General features: G+C 38.3%; 1 pseudogene across 1 annotated transcript; it reads right to left on the bottom strand.

Annotated features, from left to right (window-relative positions):
- Nucleotides 1-15,020: 15,020 nt before the first annotated feature.
- LOC309970203 (large ribosomal subunit protein eL32-like) lies at nt 15,021-15,860 on the bottom strand (annotated as a pseudogene). The gene has a single exon. The product of its transcript is annotated as a large ribosomal subunit protein eL32-like (transcript).
- Nucleotides 15,861-18,306: the final 2,446 nt, after the last annotated feature.

The raw sequence follows: 18,306 nt of genomic DNA, 5'->3' as shown, positions 1-18,306 counted from the left end.
CAAGATCTCACACAGAAGCATACACATACACATTCACAAAAAGAGGAATAGGGAAAAAAATCATAGATCTTGCTCCCAAAGTCCACCTCCTTAATTTGGGATGATTGGCTGTCTATTCATGTATTCCACAGATGCAGGGTATATCAAGTTGATTGTGGAACTTTAATCCGCTGCTTCTGAGGCTGCTGGGAGAGATTTCCCTTTCTCTTCTTTGTTCTCACAGCTCACAGGGGCTCAGCTTTGGGTTTGGCCCTGCCTCTGCGTGTAGGTCGCTGGAGGGCGTCTGTTTTTTGCTCAGACAGGACGGGGTTAAAAGAGCCGCTGATTCGGGGGTTCTGGCGTACTGAGGCCGGCGGGGAGGGAGGGGCATGGAGTGCGGGGCAGGCCTGCGGCGTCAAAGTCCGGCGTGACTTTGCACCAGCCTGAGGCCCACCGTGCGTTCTCCGGGGGAAGTTGTCCCTGGATCCCGGGAACCCGGCAGTGGCGGGCTGCACAGGCTCCGCGGAAGAGGGGTGTGGAGAGTGACCTGTGCTTGCACACAGGCCCCTTGGTGACGGCAGCAGCAGCCTCAACGTCTCCCACCCGCCTCTGGGGTCCGCGCTTTTAGCCGCGGCTTGCGCCCGTCTCTGGAGTCCGCGCTTTCAGCCACGGCTCGCGCCCGTGTCTGTGGTCCGTGCTTTCAGCCGTGGCTCGCGCCCGTCTCTGGGGTTCGCGCTTTTAGCTGCGGCTCGCGCCCATCTCTGGAGTTCCTTTAAGCAGCGTTCTTAAATCCCTCTCCTCACGCACCAGGAAACAAAGAGGGAAGAAAAAGTCTCTTGCCTCTTCGGCAGGTGCAGACTTTGCCCCGGACTCCCTCCCGGCTAGCTGTGGTGCACCAACCCCTTCAGGCTATGTTCAAGCCGCCAACCCCAGTCCTCTCCCTGCGCTCAGTCCGAAACCGAAACCCGAGCCTCAGAGCCTCAGCTCGCAGCCCCGCCCGCCCCGGCGGGTGAGCAGACAAGCCTCTCGGGCTGGTGAGTGCCGGTCGGCACCGATCCTCTGTGCGGGGAATCTCCCCGCTTTGCCCTCCGCACCCGTTGCTGTGCACTCCTCCGCGGCTTCGAAGCTCCCCCCTCCACCTCCCACAGTCTCCGCCCGTGAAGGGGCTTCCTAGTGTGTGGAAACTTTTCCTCCTTCACAGCTCCCTCCCACTGGTGCAGGTGCCGTCCCTATCCTTTTGTCTCTGTTTATTCTTTTTTTCTTTTGCCCTACCCAGGTACGTGGGGAGTTTCTTGCCTTTTGGGAGGTCTGAGGTCTTCTGCCAACCGTCAGTAGGCGTTCTGCAGGAGTTGTTCCACGTGTAGATGTATCCCTGGTGTATCTGTGGGGAGGAAGGTGATCTCCGCGTCTCACTCTTCCGCCATCTTCCTGCTCTCCCCCCACTTATCATGCTATTGAATCCCTGTCTAATGCTTTTAGGTTTTTCCCATCACCTTATATTACTTCTGGAGGTACCACTTTTTCTTCGTCTTCACAAGGACCTTACATTTGGTGACCTAACTGTACTGTCCAGTTCTCAGTAGTCCCAAAATATATGCAATAGAATGTTTAATATTTCTTTTCACTTAACCCAAGCTTTTATGAGACTGTTAACATAGGAATTATAATAGGTAAGTAAGGTTAACCTCCATTTATATCTCTAGTTATGTGAGTTCCACTTTGTAGTCATTTCAAATGCTTGGAGGAGGCTCATTAACTTTACAAGGTAAGACTAGATTTACAGAACAAATACATATATGGAGAAAGCAACACCTGCAGGTTCTGTTTATATTGGAGGTTTTCTGTTGCCATTTCCTCACTCTAATGCAGATGCATTTTACAGGATTACTTTTTATTTTTTTTCTTTTTTACATCTTTATTGGAGTATAATTTCTTTACAATGGTGTGTTAGTTTCTGCTTTATAACAAAGTGAACCAGTTATACATATACAAATGTTCCCATATCTCCTCCCTCTTGCATCTCCCGCCCTCCCACCCTCCCTATCCCACCCCTCTATGTGGTCACAAAGCACTAAGCTGATCTCCCTGTGCTATGCAGCTGCTTCCCACTAACTATCTATTTTAGTTTTGGTAGTGTATATATGTCCATGCCTCTCTCTCGCTTTGTCACAGCTTACCCTTCCCCCTCCTCATATCCTCAAGTCTGTTCTCCAGTAGGTCTGTGTCTTTATTCCTGTCTTAACCCTAGGTTCTTCATGACAATATTTTTTCTTAAATTCCATATATATGTGTTAGCATACGGTATTTGTCTTTCTCTTTCTGACTTACTTCACTCTGTATGACAGACTCTAGGTCTATCCACCTCATTACAAATAGCTCAATTTCGTTTCTTTTTATGGCTGAGTAATATTCCATTGTATATATGTACCACATCTTCTTTATCCATTCATCCGTTGATGGACACTTAGGTTGTTTCAATCTCCAGGCTATTGTAAATAGAGTTGCAATGAACATTTTGGTACATGACTCTTTTGGAATTATGGTTTTCTCAGGGTATATACCCAGCAGTGGGATTGCTGGGTCATAAGGTAGTTCTATTTGTAGTTTTTTAAGCAAACTCCATACTGTTCTCCATAGTGGCTGAACCAATTCACACTCCCACCAGCAGTTCAAGAGGGTTCCCTTTCTCCACACTCTCTCCAGCATTTACTGTTTCTAGATATTTTAATGATGGCCATTCTGACTGGTGTGAAATGATATCTCATTGTAGTTTTGATTTGCATTTCTCTAATGATGTTGAGCATTCTTTCATGTGTTTGTTGGCAGTCTGTGTATCTTTTTTGGAGAAATGTCTGTTTAGGTCTTCTGCCCATTTTTGGATTGGGTTGTTTGTTTTTTTGTTATTGAGCTGCATGAGCTGCTTGTAAATTTTGGAGATTAATTCTTTGTCAGTTGCTTCATTAGCAAATATTTTCTCCCATTCTGAGGGTTGTCTTTTGGTCTTGTTTATGGTTTCCTTTACTCTGCAAAAGCTTTGAAGTTTCATTAGGTTCTGTTTGTTTATTTTTATTTCCATTTCTCTAGGAGGTGGGTCAAAAAGTATCTTGTTGTGATTTATGTCATAGAGTGTTCTGCCTATCTTTTCCTCTAAGAGTTTGATAGTTTCTGGCCTTACATTTAGCTCTTTAATACATTTTGAGCTTATTTTTGTGTATGGTGTTAGAGAGTGATCTTATCTCATATTTTTACATGTAGCTGTCCAGTTTGCCCAGCACCACTTATTGAAGAGGCTGTCCTTTCTCCACTGTACATTCCTGCCTCCTTTATCAAAGATGCGGTGGCCATATGTGCTTGGGTTTATCTCTGGGTTTTCTATCCTGTTCCATTGATCGATCTTCCTGATTTTGTGCCAGTACCATACTGTCTTGATTACTGTGGCTTTGTAGTATAGTCTGAACTCAGGGAGCCTGATTCCTCCAATTCCATTTTTTTTTCTCAAGATTGCTTTGGCTTTCAGGGTCATTTGTGTTTCCATAAACATTGTGAAATTTTTGTTCAACTTCTGTGAAAAATGTCAGTGATAGTTTGATAGGGATTGCATTGAATCTATAGATTGCTTTGGGTATTAGAGTCATTTTCGCAATGTTGATTCTTCCAACACAAGAACATTGTATATCTCTCCGTCTATTTGTATCATCATTAATTTCTTTCATCAGTGTCTTATAATTTTCTGCATACAGGTCTTTTGTCTCCTTAGGTAGGTTTATTCCTAGATATTTTTTTTTTGCAATGGTAAATGGGAGTGTTTTCTTCATTTCACTTTCAGATTTTTCATCATTATTATATAGGAATGCCAGAGATTTCTGTGCAATAATTTTGTATCCTGCTACTTTACCAAATTTATTGATTAGCTCTAGTAGTTTTCTGGTAACATCTTTAGGGTTCTCTATGTATAGTACCATGTCATCTGCAAACAGTGACAGCTTTATTCCTTCTTTTCTGATTTGGATTCATTTTATTTCCTTTTCTTCTCTGATTGCTGTGGCTAAAACTTCCAAAACTGTGTTGATTAGAGTGGTGAGAGTGGCAACCTTGTCTTATTCCTGACCTTAGTGGAAATGCTTTCAGTTTTTCACCATTGAGGCTGATGTTAGCTGTGGTTTTGTCAGATATGGCCTTTATTATGCTGATGAAATTTCCCTCTATGCCTACTTTCTGGAGGGCTTCTATCATAAATGGGTGGTGAACTTTGTCAGAAGTTTTCTCTGCATCTATTGAGATGATCATTTTGTTTTTCTCCTTCAATTTGTTAATATAGTGTATCACATTGATTGATTTGCATATATTGAAGAATCCTTGCATTCCTGGAATAAACCCCACTTGATCATGGTGTATGCTCCTTTTAATGTGCTGTTGGATTCTGTTTGCTAGTATTTTGTTGAGGATTTTTCATCTATGTTCATCAGTGATATTGGCCTGTAGTTTTCTTTCTTTGTAACATCCTTGTCTGGTTTTGGTATCAGGATGATGGTGACCTCGTAGGATGAGTTTGGGAGTGTTCCTCCCTCTGCTATAGTTTGGAAGAGTTTGAGAAGCATAGATGTTAGCTGTTCTCTAAATGTTTGATAGAATTCGCCTGTGAAGCCACCTGGTCCTGGGCTTTTGTTTGTTGGAAGATTTTAAATCACAGTTTCAATTTCAGTGCTTGTGATTGGTCTGTTCATATTTTCTATTTCTTCCTGATTCAGTCTTCGTATGTTGTGCATTTCTAAGAATTTGTCCATTTCTTCCAGGTTATCCATTTTATTGGCATAGAGTTGCTTGTAGTAGTCTGTCATGATCTTTTGTATTTCTGCAGAGTCAGTTGTTACTTCTGCTTTTTCATTTCTAATTCTATTGATTTGAGTCTTCTCCCTTTTTCTTGATAAGTCTTGCTAATGGTTTATCAATTTTGCTTATCTTCTCAAAGAACCAGCTTTTAGTTTTATTGATCTTTGCTCTCATTCCTTTCATTTCTTTTTCATTTATTTCTGATCTGATGTTTATGATTTCTTTCCTTCTGCTAACTTTGGGGTTTTTTTGTTCTTCTTTCTCTAATTGTGTTAGGTGCAAGGTTAGGTTGTTTATTTGAGATGTTTACTGTTTCTTAAGGTAGGATTGTATTGCTATAAACTTCCCTCTTAGAACTGCTTTTGTTGCATTCCATAGTTTTTGGGTCATCGTGTCTCCATTGTCCTTTGTTTCTAGGTATTTTTTGATTTCCTCTTTGATTTCTTCAGTGATCATTTCGTTATTAAGTAGTGTATTGTTTAGCCTCCATGTGTTTGTATTTTTTACAGATCTTTTTCTGTAATAGATATCTAGTCTCATAGCATTGTTGTCAGAAAAGATACTTGATACTATTTCAATTTTCTTAAATTTACCAAGGCTTGATTAGTGACCCAAGATATGATCTATCCTGGAGAATGTTCCATGAGTACTTGAGAAAAATGTGTATTCTATTGTTTTTGGATGCAATGTCCTATAAATATCAATTAAGTCCATCTTGTTTAATGTATCATTTAAAGCTTGTGTTTCCTTTTTTATTTTCATTTTGGATGATCTGTCCATTGTTGAAAGTGGAGTGTTAAAGTTTCCTACTGTCGATTTCTCCTTTTATGTCTGTTAGTATTTGCCTTATGTACTGAGGTGCTCCTATGTTGGGTGCAAAAATATTTACAATTGTTATATCTTCTTCTTGGATCGATCCCTTGATCATTATTTAGTGTCCTTCTTTTACTCTTCTAATAGTCTTTATTTTAAAGTCTATTTTGTCTTATATGAGAATTGCTACTCCAGCTTTCTTTTGGTTTCCATTTGTGTGGAATATCTTTTTCCATCTCTTTACTTTCAGTCTGTATGTCTCTCTAGGTCTGAAGTGGGTCTCCTGTAGACAGCATATATATGGGTCTTGGTTTTTTATCCATTCAGCCAATCTGTGTCTTTTGGTTGGAGCATTTAATCCATCTACATTTAAGGTAATTATTGAAATGTATGTTCCTATTCCCATTTTGTTAATTGTTTTGGGGTCATTATTGTAGGTCTTTTCCTTCTCTTCTGTTTCTTGACTAGAGAAGTTCCTTTAGCATTTGTTGTAAAGCTGGTTTGGTGGTGCTGAACTCTCTCAGCTTTTGCTTGTCTTTAAAGGTTTTAATTTCTCCATCAACCCTGAATGAGATCCTTGCTGGGTAGAATAATCTTGGTTGCAGGTTTTTCTCCTTCATAACTTTAAATATGTCCTGCCAGTCCCTCCTGGCTTGCAGATTTTCTGCTGAAAGTCCAGCTGTTAACCTTATGGGGACTCCCTTATATGTTATTTGTGTTTTTTCCCTTGCTGCTTTAATATGTTTTCTTTGTGTTTAATTTTTGACAGTTTGATTAATATGTGTCTTGGCGTGTTTCTCCTTGGATTTATCCTGTATGGGACTCTCTATGCTTCCTGGACTTGATTAACTATTTCCTTTCCCATATTAGGGAATTTTTCAACTCTAATCTCTTCAAATATTTTCTCAGTTCCTTTCTTTTTCTCTTCCTCTTCTGGAACCCCCATAATTCAAGTGTTGGTGTGTTTAATGTTGTCCCAGAAGTCTCTGCAACTGTCCTCAGTTCTTTTCATTATTTTTTTCTTTATTCTGCTCTGCAGTATTTATTTCCACCATTTTTTCTTCCATGTCACTTATCCGTTCTTCTGCCTCAGTTATTCGGCTATTGATCCCTTCTAGAGTATTTTTAATTTAATTTATTGTGTTGTTCATCATTGATTGTTTCATCTTTAGTTCTTCTAGGTCCTTGTTAAATGTTTCTTGCATTTTTCCTATTCTATTTCCAAGATTTTGTATCATCCTTACTTTCATTATTCTGAATTGTTTTTCAGGTAGACTGCATATTTCCTCTTCATTTGTTAGGTCTGGTTGGTTTTTATCTTGCTCTTTCATCTGCTGTGTGTTTTTCTGTGTTCTCATTTTGCTTATCTTACTGTGTTTGGGGTCTCCTTTTTTGCAGGCTGCAGGTTCATAATTCCCGTTGTTTTGGTGTCTGTCCCCAGTGGTGAAAGTTGGCTCAGTGGGTTGTGTAGGCTTCCTGGTGGAGAGGACTAGTGCCTGTTTTCTGGTGGATGAAGCTGGATCTTGTCTCTCTCGTGGGCAGATCCACATCTGGTGGTGTCTTTTGGGGTGTCTGTGGACTTTTATTATGATTTTAGGCAGCCTCTCTTCTAATGGGTGTGGTTCTGTTCCTGTCTTGCTAGTTTTTTGGCATAGGGTGTCCAGCACTGTAGCTTGCTGGTCGTTGAGTGAAGCTGGGTGCTGGTGTTATGATGGAGATCTCTGGGAGATTTTCGCCATTTGATATTATGTGGAGCTGTGAGGTCTCTTGTGGACCAGTGTCCTGAAGTTGGCTCTCCCACCTCAGAGCCACAGCACTGACTCCTGGCTGCAGTATCAAGAGCCTTTCATCCACACGGCTACCCCAAGGTCCAGCAGAGGCAACAGATGGTGTCCAGACATCAAGTGAAGGAGGCTCACATGCTTATATCATAGACATCCGCCTGAGGGACAGGCGCCTAATTAGCACATTAATCTAGGAGTTCTGCCTGTATATTAGATTACTGTTTCTTCTCTTCTGCTAGTGTTGGAGGGCCTCCTGCAGAGGCAGAGAATGGCTCTGTCTCACCATGAGGACAAGGAAACTGGCAGCAGAAGTTCTGGGAAGTACTACTTGGCATGAAACCTTCCAGAGTTTCACAGGATTACTTTTTATGGAAGAAAATGGACAGGCAATAAAATGCAGATGGCAAGGTTCCTCTTCCATCAGGCACTCAGGTGAGAGGATGCACCCAAAGACTCTGAATTTTATGAGGGGTTAATGCAATTAATGTATTTTACATTATTTTGAATAACAAACAACATTGTCCCAAACCTCTGTTTCAGGTAGCATATTTTCTAAACAAATTCACATCTTTTAAGTAAACTTTAAAAACAAGTATAAGATTATTCTTAGTTCTAAATTATTTTTATCTGCTTTAACTAGTTCTTCTTTCCAGAAACTAGACCATGAAATAATTAAATTGAGTGTTTATTATTTTCATTCAGTTTTGATTAGTGCTTAATTCTAAAGCTTAACTATTTTGAGCATATGATGAAGGAAAAAGCTGTGACTATTATGCAGTCATCCTTCACTATTATCAAGTATTATCTAATAAGCATTCAATCATTAGAAGTAGGAAAATATACAGAATACATAAATGCCAGTCAAATGAATACATAGGGTATATTTCAATAGTACCCACTACTATGCGTAAAATTTATGAGATATTAATAGGTAATTGGTTACCACGTGAAGTTGTGTTTTTCTTACATTGAAGTAGTGTGTGACACATATGTCTCTATTGCATGCTGTCTGCCCACAGTACTAAATATTTCAAGTTCCATTCATGGGCATATGGTAGGATTTCACTTCCTTACACCCTTGATATAAGGTTTGAACATGTGACTTGTTTTACCAGTAAAAATGTGAGCAGAAGTGCTGCATAGCACTTCCATGTGGAAAACATTGAGTCAGTGTGAGACTTACAATCCTTTCTTTCTCTTTGCCAAGATACAGCTATGTTCCAGAAGGTGTTTGCTCTGGAAGCCTGCATCTGGGAGTGCATAGGATGCCTAGACAATCTATGATAACAAGGTTGCTTCAGTGAGAAATAAATATTTGTGGTTTTAAGCTGCTTAAATTCACAGATTATATGTAACCAAAATTTTAACACAGTACATCTTGATTGTGGTACACCCTGAGCCTAGAATGATGTCTGCTTTATCATAGGTGCTCAACAATCTTTACTAAACTCAACAGTTGGACTGAGGAAAATACTTTAGTTACTGAGGAAAATACACAGCTGTATAAAAGAAAAGAAGTTCATGTGACATGAGTTTGAAGCTGCTAGATCAGGGGTCCCCAACCCCCAGACTGTGGACCGGGACTGGTCTGTGGCCCATTAGGAACCAGGCCGCACAGCAGGAGATGAGTAGCAGGTGAGCAAGTGAAGCTTTGTCTGTCACTTCCCATCACTCCCCATTGCTTGCATTACTGCCTGAACTATCCTCCTTCCCCCATCTGTCCATGGAAAAATTGTCCTCCACAAAACCAGTCCCTGGTGACATAAAGCTTTGGGGGCCGTTGCACTAGGTGACATATTGTGGGGCTCCGACAAGCTCCAGTTCTTTATGTCTCAGCACAGAAAGAATTCAGTGAGAGGCAAAGTGATAGATAAGTGATCTATTAGAATAGGATGATTGTGAGGCTTACAAGTGGGTGGATGAGAGGGTGCCATGCCCCAAGAACTTAGTGGGCTACAGTTTTATAATCAAAGGAAAATTTTATAGGGGGTTAATGCATAAAACTTGGTGGGGAGAGGGAAAAGACCACCTTCTTCCTCATTCTTGAGTAAATATCACACTTCCATCATCAGTTCTTCCTCCATGTTGGGCCAAGGAGTTTTCTTGTCCCTACATGGACAAGCCAGGACTGTCATGGTGCAATGGAAATGAGTAAAAAGGTGATAACATATGTTAAAAATGGTAAATCATCTCAGGTTTTAGTACAATGTCACCTTTTCCTTATATTTTTGTTTTTAGTGCAAGCAGAGGAGCATGTCCTAGGGATCATTAACTTACTGAGCTCACTGGGCAGGATGTGGGCCTCATGCCACCATTGTTTAATTGTTTTGAGGCATGTCTCATGCTTCTGTGGCATGTTCTTTTGCTAAGCACGGCTGCTTGGTTTTGTGGTTAAGCAAAGTTGCTTTCTTGAATAATCATTAACTTACAGGGGTCTCCCATTTTTTTCTTTACTTACAGTCTCCTAGTGGAATTAGTCACCAACTTTGTCCCTGTACTTTGTCCCTATCAAATTTGATAAAAGCCAGTGGAAAGCTAAATTACAATACAGAATCACAAGTCAAAAGAGACTATCAGAAAGTACATACTTAGTCACCACATAAATGGCATATGTAATGAAAACTAGGACTTCAGGGAATGTGAGCAATAACTAGAGGTAAGCTCTCAAAGGCTTTTTGGATATGGAAGGACTTTAATCAGGTCCTTAAACATCAGTAGAGTTTGAAGAGGCAAACGTGATATTCTAGATGAAAGATGGAACTTGAAGAAATAAGGAAGTAATTAAGTTGGGCAGATTCAAATAATAATAGATTTTAAAGAAACCAACAATGCATAAATTCAGAAGACTAGAAATAAATATGACTGGAAACATGTTGTAGGACAAGATTTGACAACTCGTTAATGAAACTCTGGGAGTTTGAATTTTATCCTTTAAGCAGGAGTAATTGAAGTTTATTATCATGGGAATAAGAGACAGAACTGCATGACTAGTTCAAAGGTCAGATTAATGGAAGATTAAGGAGAACTTTTACAGTTAGAAGAGAATAAAAGTGGGGTTTTAGGAGACATTTCCAAAAACAGTACTAAGGAAATACTCTTGTTTACTGGAATTTTAGCTAAAGTTTGGAGATAAGAAAGGGAAATAGAGGACAGTAAAAAATGTTTTCAAATTAAGTATTAGCTGTAAGTCTGCCAAATAAAACAAATGCCAACAAAGCTAAAAATTACACAGCTATGTCAAGCAAAGGAAATATGCACTGTTATTAGATTCACTGTGTATTTTGGTGAAGGGAAAGCTCAGATATCTTGCAGACTGAAAAGGAGCTCATGATCATTATGCTAATTAGCACTGAAAGCTAGCACATTGGAGAGGATAGAATGAGTCCATAGGCCTGTATACAGTTGGTTAAAATAATTTATTTGTTCCTTAGTCAGGAAAATATTCAGTTAGTTTCAGTAATGGTCTGGTGTACTAGGGTCAAATTTCATGTTCCAATATTAGCTTCAGCAGGTTAGAAACAGTTGGAATGAAATCCAAATGTAAATTTTTATGCTTCAGGCAAGACATACTATAAGAGAAACTTTTCCCTTTTGAAGTGTTCCTAATGTCCTTGTCCATGATCAGCACAAGGACTTTTTGCACTGACTACTGTCAGTCACTGACAATAGTGACTAGACATCCACTGCTGTCATGTAACAGTGACCTAGTCCCTCTCCTTGCAGAAATTTTCTCCCACCTTCTTTCCTACTTGAGGTCTGGCTCTTGAAACTCTACTCTCAGATTGCTCATGAAACATTTAAATTATGTTAACTTATTATGTATTATTAATCTTTGAACCATATTTTTCTTCCTTGAAAACTACTCCAGATTTTACTTTCCATTACCAAGAAGATCATTTTTCCTTTAAAAAATGGCATATATCCCTGAAGTAAATTTTATTATTTATGCTGACCCCTTTACTAGGAAAAGCACCTACAAAAATATTTTTCTTCTGAACTTTTAAAATTTCAAATATGTTCTTACTGGTTTATATGTACAGATTTTAAATTGTGAACACATCTTAGAACACCAAAGAAGAAAGGAAAGGGGGTGTGGGGAAAAATGAAGTAAGAAATGAGAAGAGAGAAATTCAGCAGAAGGGAGAGGAAAGAGAAGTAAAGTGAGGATAGCAAAATGAAAATTCTATAGCATCTTCCATCTCTAAAATTATAGACACCTAGTTAGTCTGTTAAATGATCTTGCCCAAGTAAATTTGTATTTAACTGTGATCAAATCCTTAAAGAAAATGATTAGGAGTTCTACACAATCTCTGAAACATATGGTCATGTGGCAGAGAATTTGCATTTCTAGGTACCTTTCTTTTTTATGATTTTTTTCTTCCTGTTTTATTTATATATAATTGATATACAGCACTGTGTAAGTTTCAGTGTATAGCATAATGATTTAAATTATATACATTGTGAAATAATTACCACAATAAATTTAGTGAACATTCATCATCTCTTAAAGATACAAAATTTTAAAAATAGAGAAATATATCTTCTTGTGATGAGAGCTCAGGATTTACTCTCTTTTCATATATAATGTACAATAGTGTTAATTATATTTATCATAGTGTGAATTACATCCCTATACTTATTTATCTGATAACTAAAAGTTTGTAACTTTCAGCTGCCTTTATCCAACTCTCCCTCCCCCAACATGCTGCCTCTGGTAACCAAAAATCTGATCTCTAATTTCTATGACTTTATCTGTCTGTTTTTGAAGTATAATTGACCTACAACACTATGTTAGTTCCTGGAACATGAAATAGTGATTTGATATTTCTATACATTTCAGAATGATCAAAAGGTGATCCTATTTACCATACATCACCATGAAAAGATATTACATAATTGTTGATTATATTTCCCACACTGTACATTACATACCCATGACACTTATTTTACAACTGGAAGTTTGTACCTCATAATATCTCTCACATATTTCTCTCCTCCTCCCACCCCCTCCCCTCTGGCAAGCATCTAATTTTTCTCTGAATCTGTGATCTGCTTTTGGTTTGTTATGCTGGTTTATTTCTAACATTCTACATATAAATGAAACCATAAATTATTTTTCTTTCTCTGTCTGACAATTCACTTAGCATAATACCCTCTAGGTCCATCTATGCTGTTTTAAATGGCAAGATTTTTTTGTTTTTCATGGTTGAGTAATATTCCGTTGTATACATACACAGTCTTCTTTGTCAATTCATCTATTGCACTTTGGTTGCATCCATATCTTGGCTATTGTAGGTAATGTTGCAATGAACATTGGGGTACATATATCTATTTAAATTAGAGTTTTTGTTTTCTTCAGGTAAATATCCAGGAGTGGAGTTGCTGGATCCTGTGGTCATTCCATTTATAGGTTTTCTTAGGAACCTCCATACTATTTTCCATAGTGGCTGCATCAATTTACATTCCCACAAACAGTGCACAAGGGTTCTCTTTTCTAAACATCCTGGCCAACACAGTTGTCTTTTTGATGATAGCTTTTCAGATGATAGAACCTGTTATCTCATTGTGGTTTTGATTTGCATTTCCTTGATAGTTAGTGATGTTGACTTCTTGTCAGGTCCCTGTTGGCCATTCTGTATATATTCTTTGGAAAAACATCGATTCATATCCTCTCTCCATTGTTTAATCAGGTTGCTTGTTTTTGAAGTTGAGTTATATGAGTTCTTTGTATGATTTGGACATTAAGACAATGTCAGATATCATTTGCAAATATCTCATCCCATACTCTAGTTGACCTTTTTGTTTTATAGATAGTTCCTTTGCTGAATAAAAGCTCTTTAGTTTGATGCAGTCCCATTTGTTTATTTTTGCTTTTAGTTCTCATGGTTAAGGAGACACATACAAAAAATATTACTAGGACTGATGTCAAAGAGCATACTGCCTATATTTTCTTCTTTGAGATTAATGAGTTCAGGTCTTACATTTAAGTTTTTAATAATTTTTTAGTTAATTTTTGTATATGGTGTGAGAAAGTAGTAAAGTTTGATTCTTTTGCATGTACCTGTCCAGTTTTCTCAACATCATTTATTAAAGAGGCTGTCTTTTCCCCATTGGATATTTTTGCCTACTTTCTCATAGAATTGATTGCCCATATAAACATTGCTTTATTTTTTGGCTCTCTGTTTTGAACCATTCATTTATGTGTGTGTTTTTGTGCTAGTGCCAAACAAGTGTTGTGTGATGACTGTAGCTGTAGTAGAGTTTGGAATCAGGGAACATGATACCTCCAGCTTTGTTCATCTTTCTCAAGATTGTTTTGATGATTCAGGGTACTTTGTGTTTCCATATAAATTTTAGAATTATTTATTCTAGTTCTGTGAAAAATTTAATTAGTATTTTGATAAGGATTGCAGTGAATCTGTAGGTTGCCTTGGGTAGAATGATCATTTTAACAGTGTTAATTCTTCAAATAAATGAACACAGTATATCTTTCCATTGATGTAGTCTTTAAGTTCTTTCATCAGTGTCTCACAGTTTTCAGAGTACATGACTTTTACCTCCTTAGTTAGACTTATTCCTAGGTATGTTATTCTTTTTTGATGTGATTGCAAATGGGATTGTTTTCTTATTTCTCTTTCTCATTAGTGTACAAAAATGCAACAGATTTTTAATGTTAATTTTGTGTCCTGGTCCTTTCTCAATTTATTGATGAGTTCTAGTAGTTTTTTAGTGGTGTCTTTAGGATTTTCCATTAATAGCATGTCATCATGCTATTTCCATGTCATCAGCAAACAGTGACAGCTTTATTTCTTCCTTTCCAACTTGGATTCTTTTTATTTCTTTTTTGCTGATTGTCATGGCTAGGATCTCCAATACTAGTTTGAATAAAAGTGGTGAGAATGGGCATCCTTGTCTTATTCCTGATCTTAGAAGAAATGCTTTCATCTTTTAATTGTTGAGTATGGTGTTTGCTGTGGGCTTGTCATACATGGCCTTTATTATGTTGAAGTATATTGTCTCTGTACCTGCTCTGTGGAGAAATTTATCACAAGTGGATTTTGAATTTTGTCAAAAGCATCTATTATGATGATCATATGATTTTTATTCTTCAATTTGTTAATGTGATGTATCACATTAATTGATTTGTGGAAACTGAACCATCCTTGTATATCTGGGATAACTCCCACTTGGTCATGATGTATGATCCTTGTAATGTATAGCTGAATTCAATTGACTACTATTTTGTTGAGGATTTTTACATCTATATTCATTAGTGATATTGGCCTGTAATTTTCTTTTCCTGTGATAACCTTGTCTGGTTTTGGTGTCAGGTGATGCAGGTCTCCTAGAATAAGTCTGGAACCATTCCCTCCTCTGAAATTTTTGGAACAATTTGAGAAGGATAGGTGCTAACTTTCCTTCAAATGTTTGGTAGAAGTCATTCCCCCTCAACTTTTGTTTGTTGGAAGGCTTTAAATTACTGATTCAATTTCATTACTGATAATCGGTCTCTTCATATTTTCTATTTCTTCCTATTTCAGTCTTGGGATTTTGTAAATTTCTAAGAATTTGTCCATTTCTTCTAAGTTGTCTGTTTAATTCGCATATAATTGTTTGTAGTAATCTCTTGTAATCCTTTGTATATCTGTGTGGTGTCAGCTGTAACTTCTCCCTTTTCACTTTTTTGATTTGGGTCCTCTCTCTTTTTTCCTTCATTATTCTGGCTAAGATTTACCAATTTTGATTATCTTTTCAAAGGATTTGCTTTTAGCTGCATTGATCTTTTCTCTTTTCTTTTTTTTTTTTTTTAGTCTATTTTGTATATTTCTGCTCTGATTTCATTATTTCTTTCCACTAACTTTGGGTTTTGTTGATTCTTCTTTTTCTAGTTCTTTTAGGTGTAAGTTTAGATTGTTTATTTGAAATTGTTCTTGTTTCTTGAGGTAGGCCTGCATAGCTATAACTTCCCTCTTAGAATCACTCTTGCTCATCCCATTGATTTTTTTCTGAGTTTCGTGGTTTTATTAACACAAACACAATATGCACCTGAGCTATCTATTCATTTTCTTTGTTATGCAGGCTGGCATTGAGATTGGTGACTCTGATGGCCATCTGGGCTGCTCTTTCCACAGTGGTTTTGCAGTTCTTGGAGGAGACGTTGTGAACAATCTCAGCACAGTAAGATACTTTGCACCTTAGAAGCACTTCAAGCTTGTTGATATTGTGGACCAAGAACTTCCAGAAGCACACGTGCTTTATTTTCTTGTTGCTGTCGTAACAGATGTGGAGCGTCAAGATCTGACCCTTGAATCTCCTGCACACCCTGTTTTCACTGCCTCTGGGTTTCTACCAGTTACACTTAATTTTGACATATTGGTCTCACTGGTGCTGGATAAACTTCTTGATCCTCTTTCTGATGATCTTGGGCTACACAAGGGGTCTGAGGGCAGCCATGATGCTGAGTTCATGATGGTTGTCATCTCTGTAGGCAGTGCTGAGGAAAAGCCAAACTATTGATTTTGGATCATTGTGTTTTCATTTGTCTCCAGATATTTTTTGATTCTCTCTTTGATTTCTTAATTGACCATTTGGTTGTTTAGTAGTATACTGCTTCCACATATTTATGGTTTTCTGCAGTCTTTGTGTGTGTGTGCGTGTGTGTGTGTGTGTGTTTGATTTCTAGACTCATAGCATTGTGGTCAGAAAAGATACTTGATATTATTTCAGTTTTCTTAAATTTACTGAGACTTGTTTTGTGGCCTTGCATGTGATCTATCCTGGAATATGTTCCTTGTTCACTTGAAAAGAATGTGTATTCTCTCTGCTTTGGGATGGGCTGTTCTTTATATATCTATTAAGTCCATCTTTTGTAATGTGATTTTTAAAGCCAGTGTTTCCTTATTGATTTCTGTCTAGATGATCTGCCCTTAGGTATAAGTGGGGTGTTCAAATTCCCTAGTATTATTGTCAATGTCTTTCTTTTTATCTGTGAATATTTGCTTTATGCCTTTAGGTTCTCCTATGTTGGGTACATATATATTTTCAATTGTTATATTTTTCTTGGTCTGATCCCTACATCATTATGTAATGTCCTTGTCTCTTGTTACAGTCTTTGTTTTAAAGTCTATCTGATATAAGTATAGATACTCCAAATGTACTTTTATTTCCATTTGCATGAAATAACTTTTTTCATCCCTTCATTTTCAGTTACTGTGTGTCTTTAAATCTCAAGTGACTCTCTTGTAGACAACATATATATGGGTCTTTTTAAAAAATCTATTCAGCCACTCTCTTTGATTAAAGTATTTAGTTCATCTACATTTAGAGCAATGTTTGACAGGTATGTACTTATTGTCATTTTTAAATTCTTTCCCTGTTCTTTTTGTGGTTCTGTTTTGTTTCTTCTTCTTTTGCTCTATTCCCTTGTGGTTGCTGACTATCTTTAGTGACATGTTTGGATTCCTTCCTCCTTTTGTGTGTTTATCTATTATAGATATTTGGTTTGTGGTTACCATGAGGTTTATATGCAGACTACTTTCACTGTATAATTGGTTTTACCAATGAGATTTTTCCTTTTTAATTTCTTTTTTTTTTTTGCAGTACACGGGCCTCTCATTGTTGTGGCCTCTCCTGTTGTGGAGCACAGGCTCCGGATGCACAGACTCAGTGGCCATGGCTCATGGGCCTAGACACTCCGTGGCATGTGGGATCTTCCTGGACCGGGGCAAGAACCTATGTCCCCTGCATTGGCAGGCAGACTCTCAACCACTGCACCACCAGGGAAGTCCCTTTTTTAATTTTTATATTTCCAGTTGTGGACTTTTCTTTTGTGTTTAGAGGAGCCCCTTTAGCATTTCTTACACAGCTGGTGGGCTGGTGCTAAACTCTTTTAGCTTTTGCTTGTCTCTAAAACTTTTGATCTCTCCTTCAAATCTGAATGATATTGTTTCCAGGTAGAGTATTCTTGATTGTAAGTTTGCTCATTTCCTTTTATCACTTTAAATAGTCCACTCACTTATGCCTTGCAGAGTTTCTGCTGAGAAGTCAGCAGATAGCCTTTTGGGAGTTTCCTAGTTTTTAACTTGTTGCTTTCCCCTTGCTGCTTTGTTCCCTCTTTACCTTTAATTTTTGTCGTTTTAATTACCATATGTTTTGGTGTGGTTCTCTTTGAGTTGATTCTGTTTGGGAATCTCTGTTATTCCTAGAGCTGGGTGTCTGTTTCCTCTCCCAGGATAGGGAAATTTTCAGCTTATATGTGTTAAAATATGTTCTCTGGTCCTTTCTCTCTCTCTCTTCTCCTTCTGGGACGCCTATAATGTGAATGTTAGTACACTTGATGTTGTCCCAAAGGTCTCTTTAACTGTCCTCATTTCTTTCTTTTCTTCTTTCTGTCCAGCTTCAGTGATTTCTTCTACTCTGTCTTCCAGCTCCCTGATCCATTCCTTTGTGTCTTCTAATTTACTGTTGATTACTTCTCATGTCAGCCTGTTGGTGAGTGGGGCTGGATCTCAACACACCTGGCTGAGAGGGCCAAAATGTCTCAGAGCTTCTGTTGGACTGCTGGTAGATGGGTCCAGGGTAAACAGGGGACTCCATATAATGCTAGCCCACTGGTGGGATGATCCAGGTCCCTGGGTCTCTGGCTTTAGGGTCCTGTGGGTCCTGGGACTCATGTCAGCCTACTGGTAGGCAAGACAGGTTCCTGATTCAGTGGCTGCAGGGCCTGGGGTGTTCTGAATCTTGAGTCAGCCCTCTGTTGGATAAGGCTGGACCCCAGAGTAGCCAGCTGAGGATCCCTAAAATTTCCCAAAGCTAATATTGGCCTGCTTGTGGGCAAACCCAAGGTTCACGGCATCCTGTGGTTGATGCCCACCCATAGTAGGTGAGGCTAGTCTCTGGA

Source organism: Leucopleurus acutus (genome assembly GCF_964270905.1).
Source record: "Leucopleurus acutus genome assembly, chromosome: 13".
Taxonomy (NCBI): domain Eukaryota; kingdom Metazoa; phylum Chordata; class Mammalia; order Artiodactyla; family Delphinidae; genus Leucopleurus; species Leucopleurus acutus.
The sequence above is the reverse complement of the archived record's forward strand: the minus strand, read 5'-3'. Positions and strand labels throughout refer to the sequence as shown.